The following is a 12,083-nucleotide window of genomic DNA, read 5'->3' on the forward strand; positions in this document are numbered from 1 at the left end:
CCTAAAACAGATGTAGTTGCTGCTAAAAAAACATATTGTAATTCCGATGGTATTCTAACAAACAAGCTGTCGAAAAACATCCACTACACATCTTGATTGGGACCCAGATAGGTTCTAATGTACTTAATGACACCAAGTAAATATTTTGAATTTACAATGAGCCCTGAAAGTGTTTTAGTGATTTGGTCATTTCAAAAAAGATTGTTGCTGTAAATTTTGCAGATTGCTTTTTTTTAAAAAAAAAATCCCAAACAAGTAAACAAGCAAAATATGTGGTAAGCTGTCTTTTGGAGCCACAGTGACTCCAGTACAGATTCCTTCAGTTTACCCACAAAGCCAATAATCAAATAAAGCCAATTTGAAAAGAATTCCAATGTTCTGCTAAGTTCTTGACATGAAGGACCACCCATTCAAGAGAGGTCTCCTTGTTTCCAGCAGATCAGAATAAACATGGAACAGAGTCATCCCCTTTTGGCAAGGGAAGAATAAAACAATGAAATATGGCAGATTTGAGGGTTTTGGAGGGAGGACAGGAAACACAAGTCAGCATTATCTACTTGAATGAAAAAGAGAAATCTAAACAACTTTGACTCAATATGAATGTGTTTCCTTGGATGGAACAAACATCACTGGTTGATTATTTAAGATGGAAAAGAATTTATGGGGTGGACTGAGACACGGATGCACTTGGATAAGAAGCAAGACATGCAATCAAACACTTCAGCCCTTCTCATACTTTTAGTTACTTTCAATGTAACTCCGGAGGAGTGTTCACACATCACCTCTGCCTGTTCCCCTTTCATTGTTCCTCTACTGGGGAAAGACTGAAGAAGGGATAATTGCATTTACCTATTTTCCTCCCTGGAACCAGGAACAAAGCACAAGGTCCCAGCCTTGTAGAGTTTAGTCAAACACATGTGCTGCTATGCTTCACTCCTTCCATGTAAGGTAGAGGAAGCAAGGACCACGGTTTGGAAGAACAAGTAGAACCGAGGCTGGGTACTCTATGTTATGGATGCTTTATGCACACATATGATATACATAAACCAATAGCAATAGCCCTTAGACTTATATACCACTTTACAGTGCTTTATAGCTCTATCTAAGCTGTGCTGGCTGGGGGATTCTGGGAGCTGAAGTTCACAGGACTTAAAGTCGCCAAGGTTGAGAAATGCTGCTCTAAGCGGTTTACAGAGTCAGCATATTGCCCCCAACAATTTGGAATACAATTTGGGTCCTTGTGAAAAACACAAGATCTTCATATGATGTATCAGGACTCCCCCGTCCCACCTTCACTAAACCGGGTGGGGGTGGGGCCAGCACGTAATGCATCCGGCCCATGGGCCGCAAGTTTGACACCCCTGATCTAGACAAAACCCACTCTGTTCATGGTCATTCAGAAGGCTTGGGTTGGTAGTAAGACCGTTTTTCAGGCATCCATGCTCTGAATGCATTTTCAAAACGTGTAAAATTCCAAGAATTGGAACAACCTTCCTTTATCTTGAATCCTTTAGATATTCTAGACCAATTCCAAGGTTCCCACTTTTGAAAGAAATTAGATTGGGTTCAACCTGCCTTAAATAGAAGAGGGATATTCTGATTTATTCAAGTTTACATCATGCGTACGACACAGAAAACAACAGTTGTTCAATAGCAATAGCACTTAGATTTATATACTGCTTTACAGCCCTCTCTAAGTGGTTTACAGAGTCAGCCTCTTTCTCCCAACAATCTGGGGCCTCATTTTACCCACCTCGGAAGAACAGAAAGCTGAGTCAACTTTGAGCCTGGTGGGATTTGAACTGCCAAATTGCAAGCAGATGGCAGGCAGCAGAAATAACTTGCAGTACTGTACTCTAACCATTGCGCCACTCAAAGTGGCCATGATTGCACCCCCAAATTGAGTATTCCTTTAGTCCTGAAAATTAATTGCAATAATTGCCACAAACAAACAGGTACAATGGTATCTTTTTCTGACCTTGAAATCTCTGCTTCAGATTATCTCCCTAACACAACTTCACAAGATCTCATACACTACACCAGAAGCAGTTGTTTTGCATACAATGGATTGATAGGTCCTGGCCTCTTTAGATACTTACTTCCTGGTCAAGATGACCAAGAATGAATTAGTAAAGAATTCAGTTTCTTAGTTTATAACACTAGGAATTGATTATTGAGACTGATGATGTTACCTATTTGGGTAACAAAATGTCTGCAAAAAAACCCCACCAACCTCAGAGGGACCATAGACTCCACTGTTCAATGCTCAGCTAGGCAGATTCTCTTCTATTGATAGCAATTGTTTATCATGCAATCTTCATGGTTTGCTCAAGCACTTCTGGTTATGATCCATCTTAAATGTGAATGTTTTTTTCTATCACCGTAATTAAGGATCAGACTTTCAAAAATTAAACTCAGTAACATGTATGATAGAAGTTATGCAAGATTTTGAATGAGTTCATTTTTTTCTTGGCCAAATGATAAGTTCAAGATCTAAAAATAAAAGGGTATTTAAAAAACCCTCCAAGAATTCGGTAGAAAAACAATAACACACCAGCAAAAAGCAAAAAGCTGAATGTAAGACACTACTGGGAAAGCTCAGATAGACTTCTGGAGAAGTTACAGGCAGTTAGCAAGCAGGAAAAGTGCACAGTTCTTCCCTGAGTTTATTTATCCATTCAGAAATATTACCGGGAAAAATTTAAAGGTAAATTTTTCCCCATTACTGGAATCTGGAGGATGCATTTGTTCCTTTCAAATGACTGCAAAGTTCTCTTTTCAGGCATGCATGAGATTTAGGCACAAAATGTCGTGGTCCTACTTCGTAGCCCAGGCTAGCACAAGGACATTTAGATAGCTTCCTCCAAATTCCTAAATTTAAGCTCCACCCAAAAATATCTGGCAATATTGTGTGAGGCTAAGAACCCAGGCAGATGGTTCTTTGGATACACAGAAGGTTCAAACAGGAAGGAAAGAAGAAAGGGACAGAGGGCGGGAGGGAGGAGAAAGGGAGGAAACGAGATAGGGAGAGGGGAGGAAAGGAGGGAGGGAGGGAGGAAGAAAGAGGGAGGGAGGGAGGAATGAAGAAGGGAGGAAGGAAAGGAGGGAGAGAGGAAGGAAAGAAGGAAGGAATGAAGGAAAGGTGGGAGGAAGGGAAGGAGGGAGGGAGGAAGAAGAAGGGGGAAAGGAGGGAGGGGGAAAGAAGGAAGGAAAGGAGGACAGAAGGAAGAAAAAAAGAAAGAGAGGGAGGGAGGGAGGGAGGAAGGAAGGGAAGGAGGGAGAAAGGAAGGGAAAAGGGAGGGAGGAAAGGGAAATACATAAGTATAGTAGTTTCTTCTCCCCTTGATGCTTTTTTCCACACAAGCACGGGGGATTCAGGGAGAAGGAATATTTGCATTCCTTAAGCACTCATGTAACGTTCTGGCATCTAGTTCCATGAATGGAAAAGCACATTTTTTGGGCTCCCCCGTTCACAGATGTTGCTGCAGCAAATTCCCCCTTTACAGATTATGCTGTTCATCTGGGAAGACACCCTTCCTGCTCCGCCTTACCTGCACTTTAAGGATCCAAATGAAAAGGAATGCTTTCAGCAATGCATCAGCTAAAACACCTTGGATATCCTGAGGGGCAAATATTCACAAATCTTCTCCACATCTTCCCTGGGGCTGAAAAACTAGATTTTCTATTCTCAGAACTTGTGCATAACAAAAACCATTTAGCAATCGTGGGTTGCTCTCAACAGCACGCCTTCCTTTCAACACTTCTTCTCACAAAACATCAACACGGGAGGCAGCCCCTTGGACAGTTGTGGTCTTCACACTGTGATTGGACAGGAGGAAGAATCCTCTGACTTTGAAGAGTGTCGCAATGAGAATGCTTTTAAAAAGATACACAGAAGAGACCTCTTGAAGAAGCACACTTAAGCGGTCCCAAATATATTTTTTGCAACACTGGAAGAATTAATGAAAAACCAACCCCAAAAATAAATCACCCGATTCTCACCCTGTTTTGTTATTCCCTCTTCGGATATCTCACTTGTCCAGTTTTGTGTACTTCAGGGGTGTAAAATTCAAGGCCCAGGGGCCAAATCTGACCCATTGGGTCTGTAGATCTGGCCCACAGGGCCATCCTGGAAACAGCGAAGGACCACACTGTGGTGTCTCTCCCAGCGAAAATGGAGCTCGGGAGGGCTGCATGCAGTCCTCCCTAGTTCCATTTTCACTGGTAGAGGTTCTGCAGGAGGCCGTCACAGCCAAAAACGGAGCTCGGGAAGCTGTTTTCACTGGCAGAGTGCTCGGGCCACCACAGGGCTGCCCTTGACACGAGTGATGTCGAGCTGGCCATGCCCACCCAGGGGGGACATGCCCCCTGTCATCCTCTCCCCCCCCCCCCGCCCCGAGCTCAAACACAACCCTGATGCAGCCCTCAATGAAATCAAGTTTGACACCCCTGGTCTACCTCTTCTGCTTCAAAGAACTGGTTATCTCTGCAAGTCTACCTTTTGGTTATGTGTAGGGACAACTCCAGGAAAATAGTGCAGGCCAAGCTACAACAGTTTCTGCGAATATGTGGAACTAGAATGTAGGTTATAGCAGCTCTCAAGGAGCCGTGGGTAGAAAAAGAGTAGGCCATGCCTCCTCCTCTTACAATGAGAAAGCTGTTGGTGATCACCATGCTTGGGGTGGGTTTGGGGTCATTTCTCTGCTCCCTTCACCAGGTAGCCCATCCTCCATGGCATTCGGACAAGAGCCATAGAACTGAGCCAAAGGTTTTGAATCTTCCAACACAGGGTATTAGCAGTCCAATACAGAACATCTAGCTCCGTGATGACAAAACTGTGGCATGCAGAGCTATATCTGCCAGCACACAAGCCTTCAGCTCCAGCATGTTTGCACGCCAGCCAGCTGATTTTTGGCCTTCCGGAGGGCTGGGGGAGGCGGTTTTTGTCTTCCCCAGGCTTCAGGAAAGTCCCCGGAGCCTGTGGAGGATGAAAAACGATCCCACAGGCCCTCTCCAGGCTCCGGAGGCTTTCCTGAAACCTGGGGAGGGCAAAAATGGCCTCCCCAACCCCCCTGGAGGAAATACCAAACTCAGCTTGGAGGTGAGCAGTGTGGTATGTATGTGGAGGAGTGTGGGGGATGGTTTGTGTGCACATGCACATGTGGGGGCATGCTTTGCATTATGGGTGCTGGCACACACTTGTGCTATCGCGTGCGCTCCCTCACATTTTTGGCACCCGACAATAAAAAGGCTAGTTATCACTGGTCTAGCTAGTAGCAATTCCAAAACAATTCTGAGCAATGGGATGTAATGCCACATCGTATTCAGCAATGGGATGCAATTTCATTGTTAAAATAGTCTTTGTATTCATCTAGACCAGGGGTGTCAAACTCATGTCATCATGGTGGACTTCCCCCTTCACTGAACCGGGTGGGGGCGGGGCCAGCACATAATGCATCTGGCCCACAGTTTGACACCCCTGATCTAGACAAAACCCACTCTGTTCATGGTCATTCAGAAGGCTTGGGTTGGTAGTAAGACCGTTTTTCAGGCATCCATGCTCTGAATGCATTTTCAAAACATCTGTAAAATTTCAAGAATTGGAACAACCTTCCTTTATCTTGGGTCCCTTAGATATTCTAGACCAATTCCAAAGTTCCCGTCTTTGAAAGGCACTAGATTGGGTTCAACCTGCCTTAAATAGAAGAGGGATATTCTGATTTATTCAAGTTTACATCATGCGTACGACACAGAAAACGACAGTTGTTCAATAGCAATAGCACTTAGATTTATATACTGCTTTACAGCCCTCTCTAAGTGGTTTACAGAGTCAGCCTCTTTCTCCCAACAATCTGGGGCCTCATTTTACCCACCTCGGAAGAACAGAAAGCTGAGTCAACTTTGAGCCTGGTGGGATTTGAACTGCCAAATTGCAATCAGCTGGCAGTCAGCAGAAGTAGCCTGCAGTACTGCACTTTAACCACTGCGTCACTGAGGCTCTTTGGAAAGAAGAAAGGTTCCAGCTGTCAGGGTTCCAAATAGCATCCAAAATTAAATCAGAGTCCAAGGCAAAGGATTCCTCAAAGTTCCAATTTATTAAGAGAGCCATATTGGCACGTCTGGGAAAACCCGAATCTGAAAGCTTCCCGGTTTTCCCCACCTAGTTGAAAGTTCAAGATCTTGCCCCCACACCCACAAGTCCATCACATGGTCCAATCTCCCACTGCCATGCTGGCAATTCCACCCATTCAGTTCCAGTCAGGTGCAAAGATGCAAAGAGAAAGGATGACCTTGGCTTTCTAGAAGAAATTGTGTTACGGCTACATAGTATGTAACTCCTTACAATCCCCCTCCCATTTTCCCACAATAGAGAATGCATAGTAGAATAATCTATCTATAATCTAATCTACAATAGTGTGGCATTGGTGGAAGAAGTCTTTTTGATGTTTCAGTTTAGTGCACCTCTCTCACACAGCTGTGTTACTCAGATGCTCCTTCAGTTTCTGCAAGATGACCCCTCAACAGAACTGAATGACCTCTTCCAAGTTTCCTCTCCTTCCCCTCCCATTTAAGGAGGAGAAGATCACATCTCTGAACCCTGGAGGAATTCGGTTTGATGCAAAAACACACAGCCCAGCTGATGACATATCTAGGCATATGTTGGTTGTCATGGAGACCTAGCAAGGAAACCTGCCAAGAGTCATGCATGCATGTCCTGGTGAATGGCTAAACCCCCCCAAACCTATACTTTATACCTTGGGAACCAAAATCTCAAGAAAACGCTTTAAAAAAAAAGATTCTGCTGGCAGCAGCTCATGGGTCTCTCCATATAAATCAAGTGATCTTGAATTCTCTCTCCGTTCATGAGTCCTGATTGACTCCAGGCATACCAAGCAAGAGGACCGGGCTGCTTAGCAGGTAGCCATGGAAACCAAGGGACCCACTGCTAGCCTGCAGCAAAAGCCGGGGAGATAAGGCTACAACCACACAGTTTAGATTGTTTTCACAGCTGTGGTTTTCCTTCATTTCTGATCAAAGTAGTGAACAACGTCTTTCCCTTTTAAGGGGCTTGGAAAATATTTGGCTTGATCCCAGGAGAGGGTAAACATTTGTAAGCACAAATAATGAGATCATGGCAGAGTCCAGGGAAGGCAGGAGTTGCTTATGGGAGCTCCAATGACCCTACGTCATTTCTGAGGGTCTGGGACAGGTTCTGGTAGGAGGGGCAGAAAAAGCACTATCCATTCTCAGAGCTGGACAGGGCCTTGAACAAAGCATCTTATAGTATCCTTTCAGCTCAGGTTGAGTCCTGGTGCTTTCATAGACAATCCAGGCCAGTCTTCCTGGAAGAGATCTCAAAACGATCTAATCCCCAGAGCCCACTGTAGTAACAGCATTGCCAAAAAGGCATTAAGAGTTGTTAACCTAATTTTGCGAAGCTTCTTCTCCGGTAACATTGTACTGCTAACTAGGGCATACAAAACCTTTGCCAGTCCAGTTATCGAATACAGCTCGTCTGCCTGGAATCCACACTGTATATTAGACATTAATACAATTGTGTGGGTCAAGAGGTATTTCGCGAGAAGAGTCCTCCACTCTTCTACTCACAATAGAATTCTTTATGCCACCAGGCTCGAAATTTTGGGCTTGGACAACGTGGAACTGCGTCACTTGCAGTATGATCTAAGCACAGTACACAAAATTGTCTGCTACAATGTCCTAGCTGTCAACAACTACTTTAGCTTCAACCTCAATAATACATGGGCAAACAACTGATACAAACTCAAAGTAAACCGCTCCAAACTCGATTGCAGAAAATCCAACTTCAGCAACAGAATGGTCAACACCTGGAATGCTCTACCTGACTCCGTTGTTACATCCTCAAACCCCCAAAGCTTCAACCTCAAACTGTCTACCGTGGACCTCACCCCATTCGTAAGAGGTCTGTAAAGGGGACGTGCATAAGTGCACCAGCATGCCTACCATCCCTGTCTTACTGTCCCTATTTATTTGTATTCATTTCTTTCATGTCCATGTTTATATTTATACCTGTTATCTTGTACATCTTTGACAAACTAATAAATACAAATACAAATAGAAGGTTGCCACTGCCTTCTTCTGTCTTCAGCTTCCTGATCTGGCCCATAATCCTTGACCTCTTTGGTAATTTCCTACCTAAGAACCAACCATACATGATTCTGCCTAGCTTTGGAGCCGAGAAAAGATCACTCCACTCGACCTTTGTTGGGATGTGCTCCAACTAAAACACTGTCATCAAAAATCCTGAGTGAATGATAGCATTATTCTTTCATACCAGTGCAATTCATAAGTCGTTCCTAAAAATATATGGGATGGCTGAGGTTTACAAAGCAGAACATCATTTGTCATTGCTGCTTGCACTACTTGGTTTGATACCTAAACATGAATATGAAAAAGTACCAAAAGTTATTTGGCATGTCAATAATTTTAAAAAGTATTGAAGGATGGAGTCCTTGGTGTCCTCTCAACTTGGCTCTTTGCTTACAGATGTTTCATTGCCTAACTAACTTCAACATTGTTGGTGAATGTGGGGTTTGCTCTTTACAAACAAGAAGATGCAATGCCAGTATTGTTGGGCATGTGATTTTCTCCTTGGTAGCTCCTAAATATATTTATATACTATTCAAGAGAGACAATAAAATAGCTAAGAAGGAAACAAAAAGACCAGAACACAACTCTCCAGAAGCCACAGCAGATAAGCAGGGATTAATACCAGACAAACGAACAGCAAAAGGACTCCTAAATTCAACCCTGAGCAACATATATTCTTGTCTATTGGTACTGAATAACTTTGCTCATATTAGCTTCTCTCCAGATTTATTGAGTAAAACTCCTAGAACACTGTGGTCATTCTCTTTTACGTCTTCCTCAACAATGTGATCCTTTTTTGAAGGATACATCAAACTCCTTGGATTTCAAAGTGAATTGTTTGCATCACATGAATGGCACAAGGTAATCATACTGACAGTGCTTAAGATCAATTCTCTGTTGAGTTCAAAATGTTTTGAAGAGCCTTAAAGACATTTTCTCCAGACTTTGGTGGGGATGACTGAAGCTCCCTTTGAGCTGTGTGTGTTCTTTTTTCATTACTCTGGGTTTTATCATCTCCGCTATACCTTTTACTTCTTTATTGTTGTCTTATATGATACCTTTATTCTTCTTTTTAATGTTTTTTTAATCTGTGAGCTACCCAGAGAGCCCAGAAGTCAGATGGTATATAAATAAATATTTGCCATTATGCAGTTCCAAATTAGCTTATTAACCTGAACAGTGCTACGATTGTGTTTTTACAAATCAGCTAATAAATCAAGATATGAAGATTCTTTATTTCTACATCCTAAAGCTTGGAATTATCCATTTAATAACATTTTGGACTTTCATGTGCATTTAACACAACCCAGGAAACAATGCCGAGAATCAATGCCAATAGAAACAAACAGTGGAAATCCAGAGACGCAAATGAATAACTGCAACTAAAGGCTGTTGGCCATGAAGAAAACAAAAAACCTTAGTTAACCCAGAATGGTTTAAGATGTGGGAGAACATACTTAACATTTAGACTTTACTGAGTCCAAATCTTTTCTCTCTAAAACTTAAACTTTTAAGGAAATTAGAACAGAAGAATTCTTTTAAAAATTCTCTGGAAATGTATCATCTTTTGGGGGGATTATTTAAAGGAAAGGAGGAGAACAAAGAGATGGAGCAGTCCATAAGAAATGGATCTAGGGGTGACATAATAGCAGTGCTCCAATATTTGAGTGGTTGCCATAAATAGAGGGGGTCCAGGGATGGTAGCACAGTAGTTAGAATGCAGTACTGCAGGCTAACTCACTGCTTACTCCAGAAGTTCAATTCTGAGTCGCTCAAGGTTGACTCAGCCTTCCATTATTCCGAGGTCGGTAAAATGAGGACACAGATTTGTTGGGGGCAACAGACTGACTCTGTAAAATGCTTAGAGATAGCTGTAAAGCACTATGAGGTTGTATATAAGTCTAGGTGTTATTGCTATTCTCCAAAGCACCTGAAGGCAGGACAAGAAGCAATGGATGGAGATTAATCAAAGAGAAAATCAATCTAGAACTAAGGAGAAATTTCCTGATAGTTAGAACAGTTAATAAGTGGAATGACTTGCCTCCAGAGGTTGTGGGTGCTCCAACACTGGAGATTTTAAAGAAGAGATTGGACAATCATTTGTCTGAAATGGTTTCCTGCCTGAACAGGGGGTTGGACTAGAAGACCTCCAAGGTCCCTTCCAACTCTGTTATTCTGTTTAAACTGCCTTTAAAGTTTCCTACATGATAGTCTTTTAATGCTGAAACACTCTGAACCAAGAGCACAAGCATCAAGGAATGGAACTCAATTTTCTTGGATATCTGAGTATCCAAGGACACGAAAAACAAATGCAGAGATAGGAGAGAAAAGGGAGAATTTTCTGAAGCTGGCCACTTGGTCTGGTATGAAAGAAATTGTTATCTGACAGTATCTGACTAAGAGTGAAAATTGGACCAAGGAACAACAGCTGGAGATGACTTCTTACCAACATGTAGTTTAGACTACTGAACTTCTGAGTTCCATCCAAATGTGCTAACTCTTTCAAGTGTCTTTTATAAGAATGTGACGCATTCTACATCTTCTAGTTTTACATATATTCCCAAAATTACCGCTGTACTGGGAACAATATCCTGATTTTCCACACTTTTACATGCAGTTCTATGATCTCATTCCACTGCAATGAGAGAAGCCAGTAACTTTGAAAGCAAAGTCTTAACTCTATATAGCTATTTCCTTTAAAATTATCTCAAACTGGGTACAACTTTCACTGTTTTTAGAAAGTATCATTTCACATACCTGAACTGCAGAATAACATAACAGAGTTGGAAGGGACCTTGGAGGTCTTCTAGTCCAACTCCCTGATCAGCAGGAAATCTAATACTATTTCAGACAAATGACTGCCCAATCTCTTCTCGAAAACCTACAGTGTTGGAGAACCTACAACTTCTGGAGGCAAATTGGTCAGCTGATTAATTGTTCTCCCTGTCAGGAAAATTCTCCTTAGTTCAATTTCTCCTTGGTTCTTTCCTTAGCTAGTTTCCATCCATTGCTTATTGTCCCATCTTCTGGTGCTTTGGAATATAGTCTGACCCCCTCAAATGTTGGAAAACTGCTATCAGAGATGGTCTTCAGCCTGTTCGGACCAGTTTGGCCGAACCTGTAGCTGAAATTGCGGGTGGGCCCACCTGCCTACCCCAGCTCTCTGCCATTCTATTTAGGCACATTTTTGAGGCCGGGCGCATGTGCGGAAGGCATGTGCATGAACAAAGCGCATGTGCTAAGGCTGGGCACATGCGTGGAAGGGGAAGTGAGTGGGTGCGCACGGGTCGAACCAGTGTTAACAAAATGTGAAACCCACCGCTGACTGCCATGATACCATCCTTATTCCTTCTTTTCACTAGACTAGATGTATCCAATTCCTGCAACCATTCCTCCTATGTTTTAGCTTCCAGCCCCCTAATCATCTATAAGATGTTAAAATGCTGGCATTTTAGTCACAACAACACAACACTGCAATTTCAAAATCATCATTTTTTCAGACATTATCCAAAGGTTGTTTATAGTGTTGGTTGTTGATGTCAAAAGCAGAGAAGGGATTAAAAACTTAAAATCAACACAAGGGATAAAAAGAGAAGGGCTGCATGTTGGAGTAGCCACTACCCCCATGTTAAACCTTAGCAACCAGAAAATAAAGCAACCAGTTGAGTTCAAGAAGCCTGTGCAATCTCACAAAGATCTCCTTTTAATTTTTTCCCATCCAATATGCATAAATCCAAACACTGTTCAATGATGGTCATACGAGAACATCTCGTAAGTCAGTGTCTTTGTGATGGTTGCTCTCTATACTTTCTACGCTTCAGTTAATCATGCGCTGATGGTATGGAAAATCAGCTCCAATAATTTCAAAACCCAACTGAGCCATCACATTCCAAGCAAAAATGTTTGCAAGCAGCTCTTTCCCACCAAAATGAACCAAAGTAACAGCAGAACGA

General features: G+C 42.5%; 1 protein-coding gene across 1 annotated transcript in view; it reads right to left on the reverse strand.

The window, feature by feature from the left end:
- Window positions 1-12,083, reverse strand: part of BICC1 (BicC family RNA binding protein 1) — a 121,660-nt gene that overhangs the window by 53,447 nt on the left and 56,130 nt on the right. The window lies entirely within an intron of this gene.

Source organism: Thamnophis sirtalis, unplaced genomic scaffold (genome assembly GCF_051295495.1).
Source record: "Thamnophis sirtalis isolate CommonGarterSnake01/CBP01778 unplaced genomic scaffold, rThaSir2_p1.2 scaffold_15, whole genome shotgun sequence".
Classification (NCBI taxonomy): Eukaryota; Metazoa; Chordata; class Lepidosauria; order Squamata; family Natricidae; genus Thamnophis; species Thamnophis sirtalis.